We start from the raw sequence: 26,904 nt of genomic DNA on the forward strand, positions 1-26,904 counted from the left end.
ACTATATGATATAGATTATAAATAGATCGAAATAAATTTTATAATGTTACAAGTTTCAGTACTTTAATTTTCTATTAAAAAAAGGAATGAATTTTTGATGTGGAGGAATATTCTACTATTTTTTTTAAACCTTACGAAGAGATAGATATTTATGTATCCCGCGGGGGCAAAAATTTCATATTAATGTTATATTTTTTCATCGTTCTATACATACAGGGTAAAAGTAGTTGACGTAGAAAATACCGCAAAATGGCAGAGAGCAGATGTTTAAATACATAAAGTTTTACCTCTGTGAAAAATTTGTTATAGCAAAAAATTTGTCATGGAAATTAATGAAAGCGTACGAATGGATTAAATGGTGTAGAAATAATGATTGACAAAATTTTATCGTACTTAGATCTTGCAAAGAGCAGCCTTTAGAAACGAAACACCTCAACAATCAAAATCACACGTTTAGAATAAAAGTATAAACGTTTACGAAACTAAATAGCAGTTTCATAATAAAGTTATTTTAATTGAGAATTTTAATTCTCACCTCGCTGTACTCGCGGACGTAGACAGAACACTCGAATGGCGAACGTTTAAAGGGATCTTCGTTTATAGTTCCTTTTGTAATTGCATACACTCTACAAACAAATGGCATTGTTGTTCTACATATTAGTTGAACGCACCGCGAGAATACACGTGACGCAATCTATGATAATGTCTTCTCGAGCATTGAGTAGAAACATTTCGCGCGCGACGGCACCGCCTCCCTTACATTTTATCCCCGCGTTTACCGTAAAACAGCGAAGTTGCGCAAAATCCTGAGAAGTCGTTCTTCAAGAGGAATGTATCGTTAAGGGAAATGCGCGATAGCCACAACCATGAGGATCCCGAGAGCCATTTTCGCGAGAGAGTGTCTGTCTGTGCATCTTGGCGTGCGTACTGCGTGCGTCTCGAACGCACGCACACATGCACGTAGACGTGCGTAAACTGTTCCATGTGTATGCGTACGTGATATCGTTGCAGGGGTGCGTCGGCATGAGCGGCGCGACTCGAGTAAACTAGTAATACTAATCCAAGTAGTAATACTTAATAGCAGCCCGGAGCGTAGTGCCCGGGCCAAGTCCTCCTAAGTGAATTAATCTCGAGTTAATCTCAAGTTAAGGAAACCCCTAAGCAGACCTCGGAGTGATCCTCGCTACTTCGTTAGATCGGGCCGCTCTCCGTCCTTCTTGAGCACCCGTTCGCGTACGTCTGCGCCGCAATAAGCTAACGGGGAGACGGCTCCGTCGAGGATCCTGCGGGATTCGCGGCGATCTTTGACAACGCGTTGAGATAGAGAAAGAGAGAGATAAACGCTTCTGCCTCGCTAAAATCTCAGTGAGAATCCGTGGATTTACGGCTGGGAAAAGGGCGGAGACACTACTGATCACGTTTCGAGTGAAGCATTTTGCATTTAATGTTTTTATTTGATCTTATAGGGAATACCCGGGGGTAAAATGAAACTCTGTTAATGGTTAATGGAGTTGCGGCTGCCCCTAAGTATTCTGTAAGGTAAAATGAAAACTTTAAATGCATTTCCCTGAAAGCGGCGCGTTTCGGTTTATGCGCTCCTTCCATTTTTCCTTTTTCTCTTTTTTAATTTGATAACCCTTTTAATTTGATAACTTGTGCTTCGGTAACGAAGGGCAACATTTATTTAATTTAAGGACGAGCTTACCCAGTTTCGAGGACAAGCTGCTTACATTAATCCGTTTCCACGATCCTGAAATCATGATTCTCAAGTGACTCTGAAGTGGTATTATCGAACAAGTTATGAGTTATACGCGCAAAAGCGTTTAGCGTGGCATAATCGCGACGGTAACGACGAGTTAGCACGTAATACGTTTCAATCTTGAGGAAAATGCTTTTCAGTATTGATCACTATCGAAGAATATAGAAAATTCATTTTTGACCGAAAATAATAAGGCGCCACTCATAATCATTACGATTGTAGATGAAAATTACCAAAGCGCACTATCGCCCTGATATTACGAAGCTATTATTTTTATAGCCTCGCTATCCTGTTATCCTGGAAAGGAATGTTCTTTATATCCATCCGTAGTGCACTGTAAATCCATATTTACGGGGAAATATACGTATAAAGCACGGCTAATTGTTAAAGAATGTTGCACGCAGCTGCGTCGAAAATTGGGCGGGATAACAATCTCGTTTGGAAAAACGTTGCTGTAAAACAAGAATTATCCTCAATTGTATTCTGTATGCACTTTTAAGAGTATTCTTTTATTTGAGAAAATGTTCATCATGCTTTTCGTTTCGGTATATTTCGTTCTCGTTAGTGTTCCGTGTTACCTTCCAAGCGCGTGCACATCGTGAATGTCGCGCGGTTGTACACGATGCAGACCCTGTGTGTATATTTTCGGATTCATTTTATTCACCGCGATACGGTACATTACTCGCCTCACTTCTCGCATGACGAATGCGCGTCGATGTTTCACGCGTTACGGTCCCGTCGTGCGGTTTTCAGCGGTGCGCGTTATTCCCGACACGCGCGTGTAAAACTACCGAGGCACTTCCACTGCGCGATGCACGCGTCGTTGACGTACTCGTCGACGTGGTAGCAGATCGTGCAGGTTTCGTCGACAACGAACCAAGTTTTACGAACGGCTCGCCTGTCACGAAACCCGGACGTCTGCGTCCATGCTTGGTCCTCCTCCTCAGAGATGCTCCTTGGTTGTTCCGCATTATCCAATACGATCAGTGAAATGTTACACGTTATGTGTATTTTGTTCAATTGTTAATCACGATTTCGTCGATTCCGATATTTCTCCCTCTTGTTTTGTTCTAGAAATTTGAAGATAAGATTAAAGTATTTTGTTGCGCCGAGTAGTAATAAGATATTTTGAAGAAAAATATTGGACGAGGATATAAGTTTATAGCGCGAGCCTTGTGTTCATGATATAAATTCTTGTTCCGGGAATAGACGAGAGAGAATAGAAAGCTGATGGAGGAGAAAATAATCTGATGCTTTATGAATCTAAAGTCGTGACGGATATTCCGCTCTTTGTAGAGACGAGCGTTTCCTTTTTCATAAATTGCGTTACGGATAAACAGAATAAGGTTTCATTTTATACGCAAAAATTGATACGTGCTTGTGACACTGGCGTTCGGGATCAGAAACGCAGCACAGTTGATGGCCGAAGTTGTTGACCCCGCGAAATCAATCAGATTTAATTCAGAAATACGCGCGGCGAGTCACTCTTCTCATTTAATTCCAAATAATTTCTCACTTTAATTTGACTATATAAACATTCTTTCGCTGTAATAATGTTCTGTAACAAATCGCTTCGCAATCCAATAATGATACATTGTAAATTGATGAACATTTATGAATTGAGAAAAAAGCGGTCTCCGATATTTTTGTCTCTTGACAAAAATTTGGGAAGATCGATCGCAGATTCGTCAAAGATTTCGCCATTAACCCCTTCAGCGGCAAACAGAATATCACTGTTTGTGCCCCTGGTGGCACCCAAAAAACAGTAATCGGATTTTAAAGACACCTTGTATTTAGGGATTTTTTGGCTCGCGAAATATGAATTTGAGGTACAAAATTTCATAATTCAAAATGACCGATCCAATATGGCGGTCAAAAAACCAAAATCTATCTATTTGTTATGAAAACTGGTATCTAAAGGGTTTTTGAGCCGCTGAATACGAATTTGAGATACAAAATTTCATAATTCAAAATGGCGGATCCAATATGATGGTCAAAACACCAAATCTATCTAAGAACAATTGAAAAACTGATAAGTATTTGTATCTTAGAATTGGGAACCCAAACTATCTTTGGAAAGATGCATCCAAAAACTTAGTCAGTGAAACAAGTTTTTATTTATTTTGTGCCACTTCATTGGGTTCGACACTTCGAATTTTGCAATTTTGTACCTCAAATTCAGCAACTGAAAAAATTCTTGGATACCAGTTTTCATAACACTCGGATAGATTTTGCTTTTTTGATAATATTGGATCCTCCATTTTGAATTTTGGAATTGTGATCTGAGATTCGTATTATCAGTCCCAAAAACTCTTAGATATCAGATTTAATAACATTCCGAACAAATTTTGATTTTATTTGATCGCCATATTGGATCCGTCATTTTGAATTTTGAAATTTTGACTATGGATTCGTATTCAGCGACCCAAAAAGCTTTTGCGTACTAAGTTTTATGAAGATCGGCCCAATCAATTGAAAAAAATACAAGGACGCCATATGGCGTCAATGCCGACATGGACACATACATTTTTCGCGCCATATGGCGTCAATGCCGCCGAAGGGGTTAATGAAATTTGGTCAATTCGGTAAAAATGAAGCATCTTGTATAAAGATTAGAACTGTTCAGTTTTAACACTTTGCATACAATGTACATACACACACAGTCCGCTAACCTAGGGCATAAAGGCAACCAGGCTGCCTTTGAAAGAAGGCGGCTCTTCGGAGGACAACGGCGTGGAGCGCTGCTCTCACGGCCGTGTAATTATTATCGATTCCATTACTGCGCTCGTAATACGCTCGGCGGAATTACCGCGGTCGCCGTATCGTATCGCGATCGTTACGGTCGGCGCGCGTTTAATCAGTGCTTACGATGATATTACGAGCGAGCGTGGCGTGCGACGCGAAATTATTGTAAACCGGCTACCGCTAAATATTCCGTCAGCGGCCCGCTAATCGTCGGCGTTAACCGAGTTAATAAGCGCACTCGATACGCGCGTCCGATTTATTCGCTGTCGCCATTATCAAGGCTAGGTCACATGGGGAGGATGGTCGTCGACGACTATGACGGCAACGACGACGACGACGACGACAAAGAGATACGGGGTGGCTCGGGGGAAAGCGAGAGAGCGAGAGCGAGAGAGAGAGAGAGAGATTGGCAGGCATTGTTTGCGCGTCTACGCGCCGCGAGAGGAGAGGAGAGGAGAGACGAACGCGGGAGCGAATGAGTTAGTGAGTGGGATACCTAATGAAATTACGATGTTACTTCCCTGAAAGACACCCCGTAGAGGCAAACGCGGGCTCTACACGGGCGACCAGAGCGTAGAGTCCATCCCTGTACCACGAGCTACCGCGTGTATACATGCACGCGCGAATACATTCAACGTGTGTATACATGCAACGACATGTCGTTGGACGCACTTGCGAGTGTGCGTGTTTTTGCATGACGTGCAGAAGCGTTGCAGAACGTGCACATGCATACATGCGCGTGCCTATACAAGCGTTCAGTATCCGCTTGCGACTGTGCAAGCACGGATACACGTGCGTGCGTGGAACGCGCGCGTCGCGCCATGCCGCGCGCATTTATGCTCTTTCGCCGCGGAAAAGCTTCTCGTAAAGCACCACACGAGAGCTGTGTGAAAAGCGCAATTGACAGGCCTTCCTATTAACAGACGAGAAAATATCGAGGGAGCAGGGAGAAAAAAGAACGCATCGACGTAGAACGAGACAGAGGGTTGCGCGAGTCGGAGCGACGGAGATACCTGGCAAAGTACTTCGTTCTTTCCCTTTCGCCCCTTTTTTTTGTTGCATTAACCGTTTAAACTTCCATACGCGTAAAGCCATAGACGCCATAGACTTCCGCTTGTCACGATATTCCACGAAAATCCGGTCGATCGCTCCTATCTCGTCCTTTGACAAAGTCCAGTTCATTTCCCGAACCGCTACTGAAAAACGCGATCGATTTCGGATGAACTCAGTCATCCGTCTGTAAAGAGCCTGCTAGTCCGCCTTTCGTTCAAGGCGTTATCCGCAGCAACGATTAAAATTATGAAAAGGGAGGACGAAGGCCAGCGATAGCCTCAAAGAAACCGCGGCTTTACGGTTACTTGCAATTCACTCGATGCACTATATCTCGTAGCAGCATATCGCAGTCGTAGTAATGAACAATCGAGGAGTCGCTCTGGAACAAGAAAAAGTTCTCGATATCGATCCGTTTCGCGCAAAAAGAGTTTAATGTAGTGAACTTCGCGAGATTCGCGAATTACGCGGATGCAAAATTGTAAATTCAGAAATTGAGATTAGCGGCTTGCAGCAATCTAAGCAACCACGCGATGACTAAGCTGGATGATCCTTGTTAAGTCCGAAGAATCAGATCAGATCGCGCGGCGCAGTAGCGAGCCGATCGCAATGCGGGCAACGAGATTGGATCGGAAATCACGGTAGCCGAGTTGGTGGTGGGCAAAGTTCGACCTTTACTGCCGTTTGTCCCGGAGGCATCGTGATGCGGAACAATGCCACGGCGTTCTGTAATTATGTTAAGTACGCCGTCGCGCAGTGCGCGCGAAAGCCGTGTAGTGCACCGACCGAACTACCACCGTTCCCGGTAGTTGGCTGCCTCGAGATTCACCCTCGTAGACGTCGAGAGGAAGTGCTGGGATGCGGCGCGGACAGGGGGGTGTGCCGGGGAAGCATATTGCGAGCCGGCCTATAACGTAACGCTGTTATAGAGTAGCGCAACCGACCGCTCTTGTGTGATCGGACGTTAACTAACTGTACTTCGGTCGCGCACATGCTTAATGTACGGCTCCATCGAGTATTTGCCAGAGTCGAATCCCGCGAATGCATACCGCAACTCGATCGCTCTTGGACAGACATTCTTTTGGGTTCCCGTATATATACACGCTCTTATTTGAATGTTTTAATATATGTTATATCATGTCTCTAATATTATATAAATTATATATCTGTGAAGATATCATCGCGAATACATTGTGGGATTCAACATTCTAGAAAAATGCCTTGGTGACGCGAGATTTTAACGAGTTTAGCGAAGGAAGTATTTTTTACTTGACTGGCAAAGAATGTTCTCCATCCATGGTTACCGCATTATAAAGTCCATTTAGTTAATTCTTATTTTCCTCGTGCATTATTTCCCGTGAATCCTTTATATCGAATCTTTATCACCAGGAGTACCTATCTCTTGGACAATTTGTAACCCACGCGCAACCATATATGAGGTAGTCGGGGAGCCTTGTATTGCTAAAGTGATGACGGAGATAGAGAATGAAAATGCAAGAGACAGAGAGAGAGAGAGAGAGGGAAAGACAGGGTCAACGGGAGGTGCACCGTTGATGGTTGACGTATCTGTATGCCGCAGTGACGGCAGACAAGCACGTATATCAAATAATTAGATTTCGGCCTGAAACGTCAATAACCATGTCAAACCATTACCCGTGCGAGACCCCACCGACCGGTTCGGTGCTGGTTGGTCGGTCGACCGACGACCGGCCGGGAAGAGCTGCATGCCTGTCTGACTGCTAGACTGCCGCCTCCTGCCTAGATAGCTGGCTGGGTGGCTGGCTGGTTGGCTGGCTGGCTGCTCGCGAATTTAACCGAGTTAGCAAACAACTCATTTAACGAAATTAGGGCCCGGAGCGTCGCTTAAAATCGGAGAAATAAAATTACGCTGCGAAGCGGCCGGGCGGGGGTGACCGGCACCGACAAACAGGAAGGAAAGGGAGACGTCGACTCCGAGTTGAGACTTCGCTGTTGCCTATGCTACGTTACCGCTGCTGATGCCGGGACGAAAGGAATTTTTTTAATGGAAACTCGTTACTGGGCTAAACTCGTGGCTTCGCGCGCGGCTCCGTGGCGAATCGAAGATATACATATAGCGATATGCGATAATTACATTTTATACGCTTCGTGAAAAATTTATTTTACGTTGTTAAATATCCGTCGACTACTGCGTCACGGAATTTATTGGCGTTTTTCGGTCGAGAGCTCGATAGTCTCAGAAAAGTTCGATGTACCATCGCTGCGACGATTTTCAAACTTGAAACGTTGAAAATGATTTTAATTCGGGCGTATCAAATTATTTCTGACGAGAAGGAATATTTCTAGATCAGAAACTCTATGTTTTGTAGCGTTAATTGTGCCATCATATTGGACGTTAAAAAAAGAAACGTAATATTATATTCCTTATGCCCTAGATCATGAATAAAGCTATCAATAGAACATCAAAGTTCTAATCGTTTACAATGATTCAAGTTTACAAGTTTCACTTGGACATCGAAATAATTTAACGCTTTTCGAGTACGCGGTATTCCCGCGAGGAGGCGTGGACGAGAACGTCCGGGCCACCCTGTAGGCGCGGAATGAAAAGGAGAGAATCCCAGAGATACGCGAGCCCGAGAGAGCGCGGGTGTTTAAAGTGCGAAGGAAATGTCGTCGGGCGACGTCAGGCGTTGCCGCTCGGGCGAAACAATGCACGTTGCGCGCCTTCCGTTCGAGATACGATTCGAACGTGCCATGCTCGACGTACGCTTCGCGCCGCTCGCCGCGTGCGCGAGTGAGCGAGCGAGTAAGCGAGCCGGAGCGCGTACACGCTGCGCATTTGTATGTGCCATAGGCAATCGCCTGCATTGTGTGCACGCGGGGTACATTGTACGTGCACGTAGGGATGATATATACATATACGTACAGAATGGGATAGAGTGTAATGTGTGTGTGTGAGAAAGGGAGAGAGAGAGGAACAGGTTCAGCGAGTCGGTCTCTGGCTATCGCGGCTTTACTATCTGACAGCTCTCCCTCGTCTTCTCTCTTCGTTCTAACGTCATTGTCCCTCGTCCCGACACGCATCCAGTAATTCACACGACTCGCGCCGCACGTCATCCCCCGTCCCGCGTGCGAATTCAGGAAGCGACGTTACACGTTGCCTTTTTAACCGAGTCCATCGTGTCTCCCGGTTACCCGGTGAAAAGTGGAGCAGAACGCGTCCGAAGGATCGAACTATTCAAGGCGGAGACATTTAGGTCTGCCATTCTTTTTTTTCTTCTCTCTACAGTATCGCACAGGATACTGTAAAATAACGCGTTGTAGAATGCACAAGCACGTATCCAATTGCAATTTCCGCCGGTGCCATTTCCGACGTATATTTGATTTCAGCAATACTTCCGGTCGCCGTACGTTAAATTGATATCACGCGATCGGATATTGACCAGTTTTTCTCGTCATGATACTACTACTCGTGCTAATCGTGAAATCAAAATCATGCTCCATGTATTTTTTAATCATATCTCGCCGTGGTAGTGCGACCGCAAACACGAACGACACAAGACACAAAGGAAGTATGTTTCAAAAAGCGAGCCCGACGAATTTACCTGATTTAACTCTGACAGTGTACAGTGAGATGAATATCTTTTTTTCATCATTCCTTTTTTCCTTCCCTTTTTTTCATATAGCGAGTTTGCAAAGCGCGCGAACGTGTGTCGTCCGACCGTTTTTGAACTACGTAAATCGATAAATTCGTAATTTCATCTCGCGCTCCTGTTAGCCGCGCTAAAGAGAACTCGGCTCCGTATGACCTGAGCAATAAGAGTTTGCGCTGGTCGAAATCGAGTTATTTACCTGATTGCGAGTTTTGTGAAAAATCGTAATGAACTTGGCTCGCGAGTATCCGTCAACTTTCGCAATTTGAGCGCAATTTGAGCACAGTCGGATAATTGCGAAAAGGTCGCGGAAGCACGAAACGCGCGTTTGACCGTACCGGAGTTAATATGCATGGTGCTCCTAAATCCGCGCGCGAATTAATCGCGCGGGACCTACTCGCCGCGAACTCATTGCGTTAGCATTATCATGAGATGTATGATCAGTGAGAATGACTCCTCGGCGTGCTCGACGTAAGTTTCCTCGCTCCTCTGAAAATTTAATTACCGAATCGCGCGCGGTGCGCCTTGCCTACGCGAGATATTTACGTAGGCACTTATTAATTTCCCGACTTCGCAATCTTTATCTCCCTCGCGCTTCGTGGGGTATCCCGTATTAATGTCCCTCCCACCTCGCCATTGTCCTCGGGTTTACGGAAAGCTTGCCGCCCCGCCGCGCCTCCTATTCAATTAAACTTGGTGAAACAAGCGGTAATGAATTTAGATATCCCGATGCGTTCGGCGCTCCCAGAAAAAGACACGTCTTCCCCTCCGCCTTCCCCTCGTTATTCACGAGGATTTCACCCTCTTTCGACTTCATCGACGAGAAATGAGCCACGGGACTAAGCTGACCGCAGGGATATAAATCATTCTCAGACAGGCGTTGCAATTCTGGTCGATTCTTACGGAGTATTCGATTTTAAGTAGAAACAGCCGATCTTGGTCAGACCACTTTGTCGTATTCACGCGTCCATCGTTCGATTATTTAAATCATCGTCTTATCGATAGTTCTTGATATCTTATTGATATTTTTAAGACCAAAGGATACCGAAATCATTAGTAATATCGGTAGCTTCGTTTCGATCGCTAACAATTTTCATGTCCAAGTGCAAGGGTCGTCAGACACGATGGCCAGCAATGAAGCCACTGCGGGAGTAAGTCGAACGAGTTATCTAACAGCAATAAAGGCACGTACCGTACGGCCGATGGGTGGTACTCGTTGTCGCTGATAGCGGGTAACTTCCTATCGGCTTTTCAAGCGATTGCTACCGCCCGCACCCGCTGATCGGCTCTATAGATAAGAAAACAGCCGAAGGCGCGAGGCTATATTGTCGATTCTCGCATGATATCTACGCGCCGTTTCCTCGTATGCGCCGCTCGATCGACGTGACCCGCTTTCTTGCTCCTCGCTCTCGAGAAGCCGCTTGTTCTCTCTCTGTCCCTCCTCCCTCTCTCCCTTCGTTCCTCTCATTCTGTCTCTCTTTCTCCATGAGAGAGCAAAATACAGACGACGACGTCTTTCCGTTCGGAAAGTAATTCAACGTCAGTGCGACGTAAAGGAAACGAGCGAGGGCTGTGACGAGTTTCACGGATCGCGGCTTTGACGACGAAGAGCCGGTTACGCGCGGAACAATTTCCACTTAACCTCCCCTTTCCTCCCTGCCACCCCTTTCAGCCGTAGCCGCGGCTATATACGTCTAACACGGCGGAACGACGCGCACTATTACGTTGTGTTTAGTGTTAATCCTGATAAACGTTAGAATTAGGCCGTGTAATGCGCGTGTGCGTAGCTCAAACGCCGCGTTAAAACAGCTCATAATAGCGACATGATATTGGTGCGCGTCGCCGTGCAGAATTTATTTTGACGGATTAACGCGAGATTTTCTCTTTTCTGCAGCACAAATATCATGCAGATATTATGTATGACACAAGTGTTTATTGTAAGTAAATCTCTCAGCCAGTCCCTTTTTAGAATTGTCTTTATAGCAATATATGAATTTTGATTTTTGATGTCGCCGGATGCAGAAGTTTGATATACGATGAAGTAATGCAGCATGCAGAATTTTTGAGCAGAATTTCTCACGTGCATAGAATGAAAATATGAAATTTTATTTTGTTTGTCAATATATTTTCTACGTAACTAAAGATCAAATATTTTATTAATAAATCTCGATAATTTCTCACGTGTCAAATTAGATTGGGTCGAAACGCGGATGACATTTTCGCTTAGAAAGCATTTTCGAGTAACTATCAATAGCGTACACGTCACTTTTTTTCTGATTTTTCTGATATCTACTTAATCACTATGACGTTACTACACGACATTTCACCATTCTTTTTTCGCAAATGGAAACGTATGTGACACGGATTTCTCGTATGCATGAATTCGTGTATGATAATCAACCATCCATGTCTGCTTCCTGATAGATTCTAAAATCGGTGTGTCATTTCCGTCTCCCTAAAAGTACCAAGCCCATTCTATTCACCCAACGGCGCGCGAAGACCGCGAATGGGCAGGAAGAAAGAGAGAGACAGAAAAAAAGAACGAGCGGAGAGGAGCGGAGCAGGAAACCGGGCAGGGAACGAGAGAAGACGAATAAATTTGCGGCAAACCGTCCCCTCAAAACGCGGCATGCAAATGGCTCCCGGGGCAATTTCAAATTTTACGATTCCGAAAGTCGTAGGTGCGACATTCGCCGCCTATTCCGCCTGCCTACCTTGCAGCTCCTACCCCGCACAAGTTACCCCTGCGGCTTCTCTCGCCCGTTTCTCCGTTCTCCTATCGATGAGGCGTATTCACCCATCCTCGCCCGCTAAGTGTCCCGCTAAAAAGTTCTCGTTCGTGAAAATCGCTTCCTGCGCAACGAGAATGCCCGTCACGTTCGCTCAATTATTATATCTAAACGAAAAGCGCGCGAATCCCATTGCCGTCTTCTCGCCAACGCCATTCAGGTCGGAATGCCGCCGCGGGGAGAGTTCATTTAACGTGCCTCGGTAAGGTGTACGTGCGATCATTTCCAGACAACGTCGTCTCTTCATTGAGACCTCGGCTGGATTATTGGACGACTTTTCCGATCATTCCAAGCTGATATGCATTAAAATTTTCATATTCGTCATTATTGAGATAAATTATGTATTTTCATGATAATATCACATGATAATTGTGACTGTTGAGCCGCGTCACAGATCGCGATATGAAGTCATCAGTTTGCAATTGGTACCTTCAGCTCTTAATCGATGTGCAGCTTCCGTGAAATGCCGCGCGATGCATCTTTCAAACGTTAAATTGAAAATAAAATATAGATACATCCAAGATAAACTCTGTTTAACCCTGATAAATCCGGTGCGTAAAAACGGCCGGTAAGAACTCGCCAACCATCGATTTTCGTTAATCTGCGTTTTCGAGTGGAAGGGAGCCGATGTTGTCCCCGAGCGGTCGAGAAATGGATTCCGGTGCGGTTGACGGATATCGCGAGCCGCGGTCTTCCTCTTTCAGCGCCTTTAACGAAATTTTAAGCATATCCGCGCAGCTCAAGGTCGATTTCCATTTCCGGCATCTCGCGCGCGCGGCACCTCTACCAATTAAAGAGCCCGCCGAAGTTTCTCAGGCTGCAAGCACCAATTTCCTCGCGCGCTCGCCAAAGAGTGGATGCGCAATTCTCGCCAATCTAAGTTCGCGACGACTTTAATTATGCGTAGGCTACATCGAGCATCCGGAACAGCAGAACAAAAAAAGAGAGACGGAGAGAACGAGGACGAGAGGGTGGCAGAGGAGAAGGAGGCGGGAAAAGGAGAGACGAGGTGGAAAAGCGCGAACAGCCGCGCTGCTGGATTCAGAGCGCGTATTTCCGCGACATTGCAGCGAGGGGTGGGAAGGAGGAGAGGGACAGAGAAGTAGAAGTATCGAGCGACGTTCTTTTGATCGGCGAATTTCTTTCGCATTAAATCCCTTGCCAATCGCACGTTCCGTCTTATTATCGAGCCGTGGAACAATCACGCGTTTCTCTTGCCTCGATACTGATAACTCCCCGCATTTTTTGCTCTTAATCCATTGTGTCGTGCGGCACAATGGATATCAGTGGGACATTTCCAATCCGGGCTATTACACCCCTTTGTTCGCCATTATCAACGAGAAGACGCTACCAGGTTGGAGAGACCATCTCGATTCGATCGCGGTGATCTCGAACCGACCCTCTTGGTCATTCATTCATTACGCAACGTCACGTCACCCTTATTGACGATCGTGATCAATCCCGCAACAATTTCGGAAAATTTTCTTCCGCTAACGGTCTTATGATAATGTGCTCGTTTCGATAATGCCGACGAGATAACACGCGACGCACGCTCGATGAAATTAATTTCCATCAACACAAATTCAATTTGTTGTTCAGCTCCGATATAAAATCACCGTGCGGAAATCTTTTCTACGGTCCTCGTCCGATGATAACCACCGATAGTCGCTGTCCCGATAACACCGCGAGCGACAACGTACACCACACTTCCATCGCGATCCCCGCTAACTGCCGCGAATCCACGTCATTCCGGCCGATTTAAAACCGTTAAGCACGCACAAACGGATCTTTCTTTATGATCGTGAAATTTATACGATTGCACTCGATTTTCGCTTTGCGCCTGCAGGAGCGCTTTCGTTCCACTTGCTAACTGAAATATCGCGCCGATAACGAGGACATACGCGACCGCACGGCAGCTGGAACATGGAAAAAGAGAAAAGTACTGATCCCATGTACAGGCTGATTTAAAAAAACAACCTGAAAAATTTAGTAGCGTGTATTGTACTCGTGGAATGGAACTTCGAGCTAGCTTACGACTTTTCATAAAGTTCCGGGATACGAATAACGACCTACGCGAACCGGGATTTCACAGAATGACTCGAGCACCGAAAGACTGATGACCGAAATAAGCATATAAGTAAAAAATACTGAACGAAACTACTCGTTATGACGTGTCGTTTCGTAGTTTGCACGTAATCGGCTTTTGCGAATCAAGTGAATTCGAGTAATTCCATCAAAGTTAATTTGCCAGCTTACGATAGGTCGTTTCTCGTCCGTTTCTCGTCCGTTTTTGCAAGCACTTGTGGCATTTCTCGCGATCCTCCTTTTAAATCGCCCTGTACGTGTCCGTCGAGGCAGGATCCATCCCGTCCAAATGGTGAGCACGTAGCATGGACGTAGGTGTAATCTCGCCGCATACACGCGCGATTCCGCGCCGGATATCAGGGAGCACGACCGGAGAGAGCTTACGGGGATCAATGGTCGTTCAGCGGCATTTTATCCGGCCGGGCTTAAACGTTAATTTTTGCGAATGAACTGGGTGACCGAACTGCGCGGCTTTGGCCGGCGTGCGGAATTTATCGAATTTACAGCTTTCCGGCGTGCCGCGCGAATTTATCGGCCGGATTCGACGGACTCGCGCATTCGTACTGCCGCCATCCGCTCGCGTCGAGATTTATGCAGTTCTGAGGCAACAAAATATAAAACGAGACAAAATATAAAATATTCTTTTATGTTTTTTATCCTGGGATCATAATATCAAAGGTAACGTAATGCCGTTATCGTCAAATTTTGGCTCGGAGAACGAGTTCAACTAGTGCGTATATTATTAACAGTGTATATGACTTATACATGATCCTTAGAATATAATAATAAGAGTTAATACGAAAATCATTTCGCATAAAATTAACAGGCGAGACTTTACGTTACTTTCATTATTAAACTTTCAGAAGAATCCAAGAGCGATGATGGAATAGACTGGCGATCCCCAATAATTCTCTTTGCTCTCGGAGAACGATTATGAGTGACCGGTGTTAACGTTAATAGCGTTCTGTTTCAGATTTGAATATCCGAAAGACTCATGAATATTTACTTACCGATGTTATCACGAGCAAACACCATTTTAGCCCGCAGATTATTCCCGCATAAATTAGCCACGACGATAATGCGAGTAATTGTTTAATTTAATTCTCACGATTAACTTTATGAGCGCGCAGGACTCTCCTTCTTCTCGTTTTTGTTACTTTTAACGCATATCGTTTCACTTGAATTACATAAATGCTATTTTCGCATTTGTTCGTTCTTGATTCGTCATAGCTTTGACGCGTTGTTTTTAATAATGTTCCAACATTAATTTCAAAGAAATTCGTTTAAATGCAGATTCCTTCGTAAAGAATTTCTTCATCTATATTAGCAAATAAGAAATTGTACGTACGATAATTACTGCAAATGTTTTTTTTCTTGTTGCAACAAATACCGTGGACATTGATGCGTTCATTGAGTTCATCGTACCTATCTAACGGGTGACGCAGTTAATTGCTTATGGCTCGACGGTCGAGTTCGTGCCTAATGATCCATCGTTTCGGTTGGATCGCGAAATTGGATACGAGCGATAATGATACCATTGCGCGAAGCGCTGGATAGACAACGCGAACGATAGACAAAAGAGTGGGGCCCGAGTAACGTGACGATACCCAAACGACAATTCGACAAATTTAGCGTATTCGGGTCCGCCGACCGTGTCGATAGCTGTGCGATTGGATGGCGCGACCGCGATTTTTCATGTTATCACAGTCAATCGTATCGATTATTAGCGATATTGCACAAATAATACGCTTAGCAATTCCACGCCCGCGGCTTCAAGTAAACACGAGAACTGCAGGATATTGAATTTTTTTATCGTTCCCCAACTGATATGTCTCGACATTTCGCCCAACCGCTCTGCTGCATCTTCGTCGATTGTTTATATCGCGTAAATAAATAATACACGAAGAATTAACTCCTGCAGTAGGTTGAAATCCTCGCGATCGCGCAAAACGGAGAGAAACTCATCGCGAGAGAACGAGGCGGGAGGAAGCGTCTTGCCGGCGTGTCTCGCGAAGATGATCCGATGACAGAACCGAAAGACAATCCGACTCAGGCGGCTTAACGGCTGCCTGTCGGCTTAACCACGAGCGGTGGAGGCTGGATGAAAAAAAGAAGCGATGGCAAAGGTCGCAACAACCCGCGAACGGTCAGAGGAGCTTAGTATGCATTGCGTGACAGCTCGCGTATATCCATTATATTACGCTCTTCTCCCGTTCCCCGTTCTCTCTCCTCTTCTTCCACTCTCTCGAACTATATTCAGCGGAAGAGATTTTCTGCCGGATGGTTCCTCGCTATTACCCGGCCGCTATCTGCCGGGAGCTTCTCTTTCTCTCCCCCCCCCTCTCTCTCTCTCTCTTTCTCTCTCTGCGTTCTTACTTCTCTTCATATCCCATATGTACGCTCCTCCTTTATGCGCACCCGTTATATATACTGGCTGGGTATTTACGTGAAAGCGATCCCGGCTTCACGTGCATCGACGACGAGCGCGTCCCGTTCGCGTTAGTGCGAAGACTTCGGCAGTTCCGGCGCGATAGCGCGAAAGGGTTGAAGAAAGAGGATTGAGGTGTGCGAGCGAGAGTGCACCTATACGCAGAGCCCCGACCGCAATCCGCGCGACGCGCGGACGGTCGCGTGCACACGCTCGCGCGGACGTGATTTCGTCGTCGTGGTACGTGCTGACGCGGCTCGCGACCCCCTTTAACCCCTTTAACGACGTAGATACGACTCTCATCGGAAATCTTCCTTCGGCGTGCGATCGAAGACGCGCCGTCGTCTTTGCGCGGCATTCCATTTCAATCCCGGCTTGCAATTGGTTTTCTACATGCGCGAGGGAATTGTTTCCTCTTATCGAGCGGCAGAATTTGCACGACGGTTTATTTTGGTATCGCTCGGAATCCCGGTGTTAAGGATTTTAAATCAAGCCGGAGCGTAATCTACATGCGGAGCAGCGTGGAAACGCCGATGAAGCTGCATCCGCGTGAGAAAAAATCTTGGGATTACGTAATATGTGTGGGAGGATGCGTAGGACGTGCAATCCTACCGGCGATTAGAGACTCGAGCTAATTTCTCGCTCGTCAAATGATTTTTAATGATTATTTTTATTCTGATGGAAAAAGATATTGCGTTTCACTGTGAGTTACGAAGTTACAATGAAGCGAATGCGTCATCATAGTTGTTCTCGTAAATCATGCGTTATCTACATAAATTTCTCACAAGGAAGCTCATAATTTACGTGTGGATGTAGATTGTTATTATTTAGCACTGTTTGCGCGCGGTTTCTATGGATCCCATACTGCAATGGTGAAGGCGTATGCTTACGGGAATGTTACAAGCGAGACATAGAACTGGCAGAATCCGAGTCGAATTGCCGGCTGGCAAATAAAATAAAATTTTACAGGCGTTCGAGGCTTTGGCTCTAATTTTATCGCCGGCTGTTTTCCGCGAGGCTCGCCATTACCCATTAGGAGGTAATTTAATTTTTTAGAGGTTTAAGTGTTAGTGCCCGGGGGGGACGATTTCGCTCGCTTTTAGTGCTCTCGTTGTAGTTACTGCGCGCGGTCGACATATTTTTTGAAGCGTATCGCTGTCAAGTTCAATCGTGCCACTCGAAATTGTCGCTCATGCACTTAACTACGAGAAAGTATTTCGAGAATTATTGAGCTATTCAATAAACATGAACATCCGTGCAATTGCCATTCATAAACGAAAGATTTAATAAAAAAAAGAATATAACTATTAAAAAACAGTTTCCTCTTCATCCGTGGTGATTGAGAATGCAATCGTTTGAGCGCGATTGCAAGTGAGATGAAGGAACTTAGACACTGCGTTTATTCATTCTTTCACCTTTTAAACCAACCACGCGATAACCTTAATTTGCATATCGGTCGACCTTTAACCCAAGCGCACGTGGAGAAGGGCTGACTCTCTGTCATGTGAGCTTGAATCGAGATTGCTGTGAATCAACGAGTTATTGAGGCATGCCGTGCTTTTATCGCAAGCTCTTTCATTACGCGCACGTGGCACCCACGTATTATTATCTCTGTGATTTCGCGATCAGGCGTTAATGTTCATTAAAAGTGATTGTGGTCGGAAATGCTCAGCATTCAGCGAAAAACTAATCATGCAATAACGACAAACAGTGTGCCCTTGCGAGAGAGAAAAATCGCACCACGTGCAATCAATTCCAAGTTAATCGAGAACGCGATCCGCGTCAATTTGGCTGTCGCGCGATTATTGCGTAAAGACGAATCGGTGAAATCTCACGTAGCAGTGCGCGCAGCGAGTACGACCTCGTTGTCGAGGAGTTATACGTGTGCATATTGGCGCGGAATTTTTCCCGTGATATCAATCAGCTCAGCTGAATTCAGCGCTGCTGCGTCTCGCATTCGAGCGCGAGATGTGCGATTCCTCGTCGTCGTCGTCAGCCTTTCCGCTCTTCGCCGATTCCTTTCATGGCTTTCCCAATCCCCTGCCTCACAGGCGCAGGAAAGGAAAATACGTAAACGAAAGTAGATGTATGCGCGTAGATAGGATTGCCGTCTATACGCACAGACGCGCCGTAAAAATCGCTGCGAGTTCATTGCCTATAGCTATAGCAGGTCTGCCGACGCGCGGCCTCCCCTCGATATTTTTCCGGCGGATCTTTTCACCGGATATTCCCCGCCAGGCGACATCCTCGTACGTCCTTATTACGGAACTATTTGTTACTCCCTAACGGCCGTCGGTCTTGATAGTCGAAACTAGATCGGTCTAGATTGAATGCATTCATGACTGTCGTTAAAATCTTTTTTTTATGACGATGCACTAACATTCTTTATTCTCTCTGTCATCTTTAGTATCGTCAGTCTACCTACATTCGATATTTATATATGAAATTTATTAATACACGTATCTGTAAAGCTCCGGTATATACGTTTTATATTTATCGGTATTTAAAAATTTATTTCATACCAATGTACGTGAAAAAGCTTTCGCTATAAAGAAACTTATAAAATTTAGGAGATTCGCTGGTTATTTAATAGAGTAATACAATCTGCGTTTAACATCAGACAAGCCGAGTGAAGATTCGAGTTAAAACTCGAAGTATCCATTTAACGCATTTGACGGGGTCGCGACTATATTTCACGCGTATTATTTCAGCCGCCGCGCTCGACGGGGATACTAATTACGGATGTTGGCGCGGATCTCGCGCAACTCCCTTATCTCGGTCGCTCTATCTCTCCTTATTTCGACATAGCGCGCGAGATTAGGCGGAGTGGCTGCGAGATTCATCGTTAGTCCGCTTGATTATCAAGCCCGGCACCGAATTAGCGTTCTTCGAGTATCAACCCTCCGCGCACACGTTCTCTTTCTTTCTCACGCTCACCCTCTCTCTCTTTCTCTCTCTCTCGTTAGTGTGCCTTTCTTTACCCTTTTTATCTCGAAGCTCCGCCTTCCCCGCTGCATCCTCTTTTACGCTTGCGAACCATCCAGTCTCCCTCCCCCTTTCAACCCCCTTTCTTCACGGTGGTACTACCTCGTGGCTAGTCAGGCGTGTAAGAGGCTCCGTGCTTTTTCTAATCTAGCTGCCGGGATATAGAGTCTAGCACGATCGACTCTATAAGCAGCAATTTACATGTAAGCTATACTCTTGCCTCTCCCTGCCCGATTGTAATTACGTTCGCATCGGGGGGTAATCATCGTCCGTCTATCTACATATGTCGGAAAATGCATAGATCATGCGTCGCATATTCGGCGATGCACTCAGGCTCGCATCGGTTACCAATGATTCCGTGGATTCAAACATGATTACAGCATAGAGAAGAAAGAAATATTAACACAGAAATACTTACTAGCTATCTAAATCCTTCGCATATTTACTATTAATTTTTTAATTCGTAGGCTACAGAACAGTGTTTGATAACGGTCGCGATCCATACGCGAGAATTATTGGATTTTGGTGCTGCCTCTCGCACTTGTTACGGGCGGAATTATTTGCGAGAGGAACGACAGCCTCGTGCGTTGAACGGCATCGCCAGGAGGCTACGGCGTTATTAAAAAACCCGAAGGTTTTCTCCGTGGTTAACGCGGCGATCGCATGAAACTCATCGCGGCAGGAAGACGGTTTCTCGTTTATCCTTGAACCGTTTCTCTCTCGTTCGTCTGGGATCTTCCCGGCTGGCTCGTTCTCTGCACCGGCCGATTATCGGGCCCTGATAATTGGACGTCTCGGGATCGACGTCGTTCACGCCGACCTCACCGACGTTCGTCCGCCGTCAAACTTTTTCTGTGCGGGACACTGATACGCTATCTAACTACAATTACGCCGTAATTAAGAGGATGGTGAGGGGGCGATAATTAAAGATTAAGATACTTGCCGGGGAGCCGGAGTGGAGCCTGCCAGAAGTGACAACATCGCCGCAAGCAAGCAGCTCGGCGATATTAAACCCCGCCTGCTACAAACTACGTCGTGGTGCTGTAAAGTCAGCCATTGACTACTTGCGGATAATCGCCGCACCTTGCGTCTGCCTACATTAGCGCCGGGAAGCGCAATGAAGCACAGGATAAAATACGAGCATCGAGAGCAAAATAAATAGAAGAGCCCGTGGTGGTAAATGCAGTATCGACATACAATCCGGACGTTGCAAATTTAAACAAATAATTTCTCAGATTTCAATTAATTATTAATAAGGCACTATATATGATTTTTTCCATTATACAAAGCCTCATTATAAAGAGCCTCTTACTATTAAAGCCTCTTATTATAAAGTCACAACTGCACAGATGTATCTTTTTACCCGAGCTGCTCTCCGCAACATTTGTTTTTATTATAAAAAAATTCGTGAATTAATTATTCTCTTTGATTTTCGTCATGCTCGCATTGTACAGTGCCACGATTTAATTTAATGCTTTTTTATCTAACATTTATCGCATTTCATCCCCGATTACCCAATTACCCGAAGGAAATTTCGACGGATGAAGTAATAAGGGCAGAGCACGTGGCTAGAAATAATTATCGCTACAGCTCACCTTATCTATTATAACATGAGAATGTTTCGTTGCTGTATTTGCTGCAATATCGGTTCCACCGGTTCGCACGATCGAGATGAATAAAATTGTTGGATCCGAACAATAGTCGGGCTATCTCGTCGAATCGAAAATAGACACGTTTCTCTTTCCGTTTATCTCGCTCTCTTCCTCTTCTGCCTTTCGACGCACCATGATTGCCTGTCTCGATTTTGTTAAATACCATCAGAGCTGTGTTTTATCAAACTACGATACCCTTTTGATATTACACAGATGATGAGAGATAAAAGTTAAATGAAACCAATATCGCAAAACTTCTGTGTAATAAAAAATATTTTGTGTAATCTAATTTCTAAATGTGATATTACACGAAAAAATGTTTCGCTGATATATCATCTAACAAATTATCCGAATATAAGGTTCATAATTATTTTATACAAACTGCATTGAAAAACTTATTTCATAAAAAAATCTTGTTATGAATGTCGAAGAATTTTCCGTAGGTGTTCGCTGATGTTTATCAAAGTACTATTTTACATTAAAGTATATTTTTATGGAAAGGATTCATATTACACACCGGAAGATGTACTACTTTCACGCGTTAATGAGTAAGTTGCGAAGAGCAGCCATTTTCGCGTTACGGCGAATAATGCGGAGCGTATAATCGGGGCGAGAACGAAGAAACAAAACTCCGCATGTGAACAATGGGTTCGTTAACGGCGGCGCTTCATTACTGCGAAAACAAATTTTCTGGATGCTTTGCAATCATCGAGTCATTCAACTCCGCGCGACGTTTTGACGGCTCGCGAATGCAAAGTTGTCGATACTTCTGTCGATACCATCACGCCGTGATTTGTTAAAGTTCCGCCCAAGACTCGCGCGCGCGGTTTTAATCGTTCTCGCGCACATCGGTCTCTCAGAACCGTTTATGCGGTTGAACATTAACATTCTGGAGCATTCTATGCCTCTTCATCAAATTTACGTACGCGTGTAGCGCTTTCCGTCATACTTTCCACGTTTCTTGTTTCTTCCTCTCTCCTCGTGCGACCAAACTTGCACAACGTGCACAGACCTTGAAATTGCGAAAGACATTTGGTCGAGACTGCGACCGGAAATACGCGACAAACCTTTTCGAGTTGGCAAAACCTCACTTTACAGACATCGTTCAAAACTGCAGTCCCGACACGCGCGCACGCACACGTACGTACGAAAAAAAAGAGGGAAACGTTTGTTAAACAAACGTTATTTAGCTCTCGCGTAACTTGTCCTTTGTAACTCGGTCACCGTCGACGTTATTTTATTGCCCGAGTCGCGCCGCGCTCGCTCTCGGGCTCGTGCTCATCTACTAACTTCCTAAAACGCTCTGGTTCGCAAAATTGGTACGTAGATGGACCGTGTCGGCTCGTGTTCACGAGAGAGGCAGAGAGAGAGAGAGAGAGAGAGAGAGAGAAAGAGAGAGAGAGAGAGATGCCTGGAGAGCCGAAGGTAGTGTAAATCGAGCTTACAATCCAATCAAACAGCCCCTGGCACTGTCTCTCTTCGGGCTTTCCGAGGTTCGTCAGATGCTCCAAGGAAAGATGCGATGACGAAAGCGAGAGAAGGAAGAAGTCTGCGAGAAGACGCGAGAATGTGTATGAGTGTGTGTGCGCGCGCGCGTTTGATAGAAGAAGGGTGGTAGCGGCGAGGGTGACGATCAAAAAGAGGGTGGATAGTAAGGCAGAAGCGGCAGGGCCGCAGAAATAGCCTCGGGGGGTGGTTTAAGTGAGGGGCGGTGTAGCGGCGTAGTGGCGACGGAGGTCGGCGCGGGGAATGGTGCTGAAGGGGCGGTTGGTGATCCTCGCGGGAGGGTGGCAGGGACACGCAGATATTTCCGAGTACATTTTTGATGGGATTTTTAAATGAGCTCCAATTGCGTTAAACGCTACGGCTCTCGACTTAAGGCAAGATTTCCTTAAACGACGTTTCAGCCTCTCTCAGAGCCTCGTCGCTGTCTCGCCCCGGAATGAAAATTACCGGAGGTCGGCCTTCTCGTCCTTGTCGTGTACTTATAGCTTTTCGCTCTTCCTTCCCGGTTCTCTCTATTTTTTATTTCCTACTTCTGCTGGTCGCTCACGGCTATTTACCGCGCGCGCGATGGGATATCAGTGATGTCAGTTAGCTCTCGGATTATTTTAGAAAGATCTGTGCGAATGTACGCGCGATGACGATTCGCAGACTTTTTTTCGATCTGCAGCGACTTGTAGACCCGAATCTTTGCTATCGAAACGGAAGACGAGAGATGTCGAGCTCACGAAAGAACCTGTGATAGAAGGGAGGCGCGCGCGGTCCTGGATACCCTGTAAGTCAGATGAACTTGAGACTACTTGGGAGCCTCCGATAAACATCGTGGCGCGTCTCGCGCCGAGAGGGGTTGAGCATAAATTGCGTATAAATTACGGAGCGCTGGGACAAATTGAAACGTGATCGCGAGATTGTTGCAGCTGCAATTAGCAAGACCCTCGCGATAGCTTGCGATAAGCTTTGAATCATAGTAATGATATTTGTATATCGCGCACACGAGCATCTTTGAATACATTGAGAAACAAAAGCTGCGAGACTATCGTTCAAAAGATCCATAATTAAATACATAATTATTTTATTAAACCAGCCGGAAGCGATAATAACACGGAGAGATAAATAAAAGATTTCGCATGCAGAGTCGACTGCGTGCGCCAAATACGCGCATAAAAATAAAATAAAACAAAGAGAGAGACAGAGAGATACAGTGAAATAAATTGTGCCAACTTCGAGCGTATTTTTACGGCGACAATGGGACATGTCTTAAAACCAACAACGTTATGAAGCAGAAAAGAGTAGAAAACGTCGTTTATAAGCGTAGATATGCTCGCACCGAGAGAGAAACAACTCGGGGGAAGAAAATCCAGATACTGAATCTCTCAATTATTAACTCCAATCACGAACCGTGCACGGGGCTTATAAAAATTGCTAGATTTTACGCTACATCGTGAATAAATAACTCACTGTAAATCATCTCCGAAAATAGGTACGGATTAAAAGTTCGCGCGATACGCTTTCCATCGATTAATTCGGAATGTCCCTAAATATACATCACTGTGCATCGCTAATTTTAATCACCAAGCTTTAAATACTCTTCCATACGTAGCGTTCGCGTTGGGGCGTTCGGGCTTTCCACGCGTGAAACACCGTGCTAATCGCGTCGCGCGGAAACGCGTCTGTTTCGGAAGGAAGTCATCGTCGAGCCAAGAAATATCACGATGCAAACAACTACGACGGGTGCATCGGTTGTTGAAGCGTGAGCCAGACACACTGCTCGAGTGCAGTTAACGGCCACTTATCAAATTAGAAGTTTAACCGTGCCACGTAATTTCGCGGCGGTAAGAACGTAATTGGCACTTAATCCCGTTAACGGGACGTTAACACGTAGCGACGATTCCTTGGATGATCACCGTTATATCACGCGTAACGATGCAGCCGCCAGTGATGATCGTGGCTCTAAAACGCTCGCCATTCGGAAGTATCGACGTGCTCACGTTTTCGCTGACGCCGCCGTCGCGTTTACACGTCGTCTCTGCCGGAGCGGAGCAACAAGAAGATGAAAGCGAGGAAGAGAGAAAGAACGAGAAATAGCGCGCGCATGCAAGAGAGAGAGAGAGAGAGAGGACCTGTAACGCGCCATGAAGATTCAATTTTGCAGCATTTGCCTGCACGTGCAGCGCGTTAATCTCGTGGCGCTTAAGCGATGAATCGTCGAGCAAATTGTCGCGCGCACACTCGCCGCTCATCCGACACGACATTGCGTCTGGTTGCAACGCGTCCGATCGGTGCCATGCGTCCTAATGAGTTTGCTCGGGCTACTTTGTTTCGTGATAATGGACAGGATTGAGCGTCCCTTTATCGCGTGATCTGATTGACACGATGGTGATCGTGATGATCATCGCTGCGAAGAATCCTTATTGATGTGAGAAACAAGTATTCGAATTATATGCGAGTAATTGTAAATATGTTTAAGCTGTTAAATTTGATTAACTATCTCAGAAGTTTTGCTGATCTCGTTTTGCTGATTATATCGCGGTAATCTATTTAGAAGACTTTTAGTTTAAAGCTATCAGTGATTATTGATATTTCATGATACGTTTGGTAATTAATATCGCTTAGAATTATTTGGAACGACGGTAATATGATTCGTAAACACAAATTTGATATCATTATTGTACATGAAATTTTGTAGCGCATTGTATATATTGCGATATCCCGCGGCGTGGAATGTCCGTCAGTATTAAAATAAATTACGAGAAGGGAAATTACCGCTAATCAGAAAACATTTGCGCGACATCGTGTTGCGTTCTGAGATTCTGAGAAGATACGTCTCGCGCCGATGTGTCGCGCAAGGAGACACTCTGGTAAATTAGACTACTTTCAGTAACGAGCAACGGTGTGGGTGAGACAGTTGGCGTGTTTTTCTCACTTGCAGGCGAGACGCATCTGGCGCCATTCGGGAACTTTTGCATTATGTCAAGCGCCAGTCACACAAAATGCGACGCTGCAAAACGCAGACATAAACATCGCCGACAAATTCACAACGAACACGATCACCTCGTGTTCAGTCTCGTAAGACCGCGCACGTTGATGCCCGTTCCTCGACAACGCTTCTCAAAATCTCAGCGGATCGTTTCGTAGAAAAATACTCCGCCAAATATCGTCAATTGCCTAAGTAAATTTAATCTCTGATTGCCATCAAGTGAATTTAATCTTCGGCAATCCAGCAACATAACTGTCTTTCGAATAGACTAGAACTCGCTGGAGTATCTTTTAGCGTACCGCGCGCACCGTGAAAGCTCGTGAAATTTCCATCATCTTAATTGGATTATTGCTTAAGTGCTCCGCATTGATCCTCTTTATTGCTCGGATTTTTTTTCAGCAGAATAATTAACGTGCAATTAATAGCGTTGTAAATACTATTGCTGAAAATATCGCCTGCTATTAAAATTGGGTACGACTTGTGCACCATTGACAGATCAGGTTCGAAAATTACACGCACTTGTGTCGAACAGCTAGCAATCAAATGAACATTTGCGCACAGCTGTTGACTGTATAACACATCGTGTTCCAGTGGATTCCATCGAGATCGATGTCTCGAAATTGACATCTTTACTTCCCAACGAGTAACATTTAATAATGGATCGCTGTTTACCTGCCAAGTCCATTCTCCCTCTCGCTCCATCTCTCGTTCCTCTCGTTTGTCCGAGCCACGATTTCTTCAGGAAAAACCCCGACGTCGCGTCTCGCGGAAAATCCGGCTCCAACGATAGTCACAGGGAAAGTACGACATCCCCCTCGGTGTGTGGGAGAGTGCGCGGCGACGGGGGTGGCGGGTCAGCGGCCCGAACTCTCGAACTCGTCGAGGGGGTTGGAAAAAAATCCGTCCATTGTCGGACGGGGGTGCAGATCGCACGAGAGCGCGTCTCGAACCGCCGACTACGTGCTTTCTTACGGGAGTTTGCCGCGCGACTGTGCTACTGGGGCCAACCCCGGCCGCCATCAACCCTCTTATGGCTCTCTGTGTCCCTACGCATCCCAACCCCTCTTCGCTACCCTCGCCCGTCTCCGTCCCGCTGTCTCGCTCGCTCTATCTTTCTCTCCTTCTCTCTTTCTCACTCCGCGCCGCCGCTCCACACCACATCCCGCCAACTTCATCCCCACCAGAATGCCGAGCGTGACAATCCTTCTCTATTTTCCTTGCACCCTTCGGCGTTCCTCCTTTTTTCGCTCATAGTGTCGCTCTCCATCGCTCTTTCTCACTCTCTCTTTCTCTTTAAAA

The 26,904-nt window shown here is 45.6% G+C and overlaps 1 long non-coding RNA gene across 1 annotated transcript in view; it reads right to left on the bottom strand.

The window, feature by feature from the left end:
* Positions 1-26,624, bottom strand: part of LOC105284275 — a 44,525-nt gene extending 17,901 nt beyond the window's left edge. Inside the window, exon 1 of the long non-coding RNA XR_894845.3 lies at positions 1,706-26,624. This is a non-coding gene — a long non-coding RNA (uncharacterized LOC105284275). The remainder of the gene's footprint in view (positions 1-1,705) is intronic.
* Between the last annotated feature and the right edge of the window lie 280 nt (positions 26,625-26,904).

Source organism: Ooceraea biroi, chromosome 12 (assembly GCF_003672135.1).
Source record: "Ooceraea biroi isolate clonal line C1 chromosome 12, Obir_v5.4, whole genome shotgun sequence".
NCBI lineage: Eukaryota > Metazoa > Arthropoda > Insecta > Hymenoptera > Formicidae > Ooceraea > Ooceraea biroi.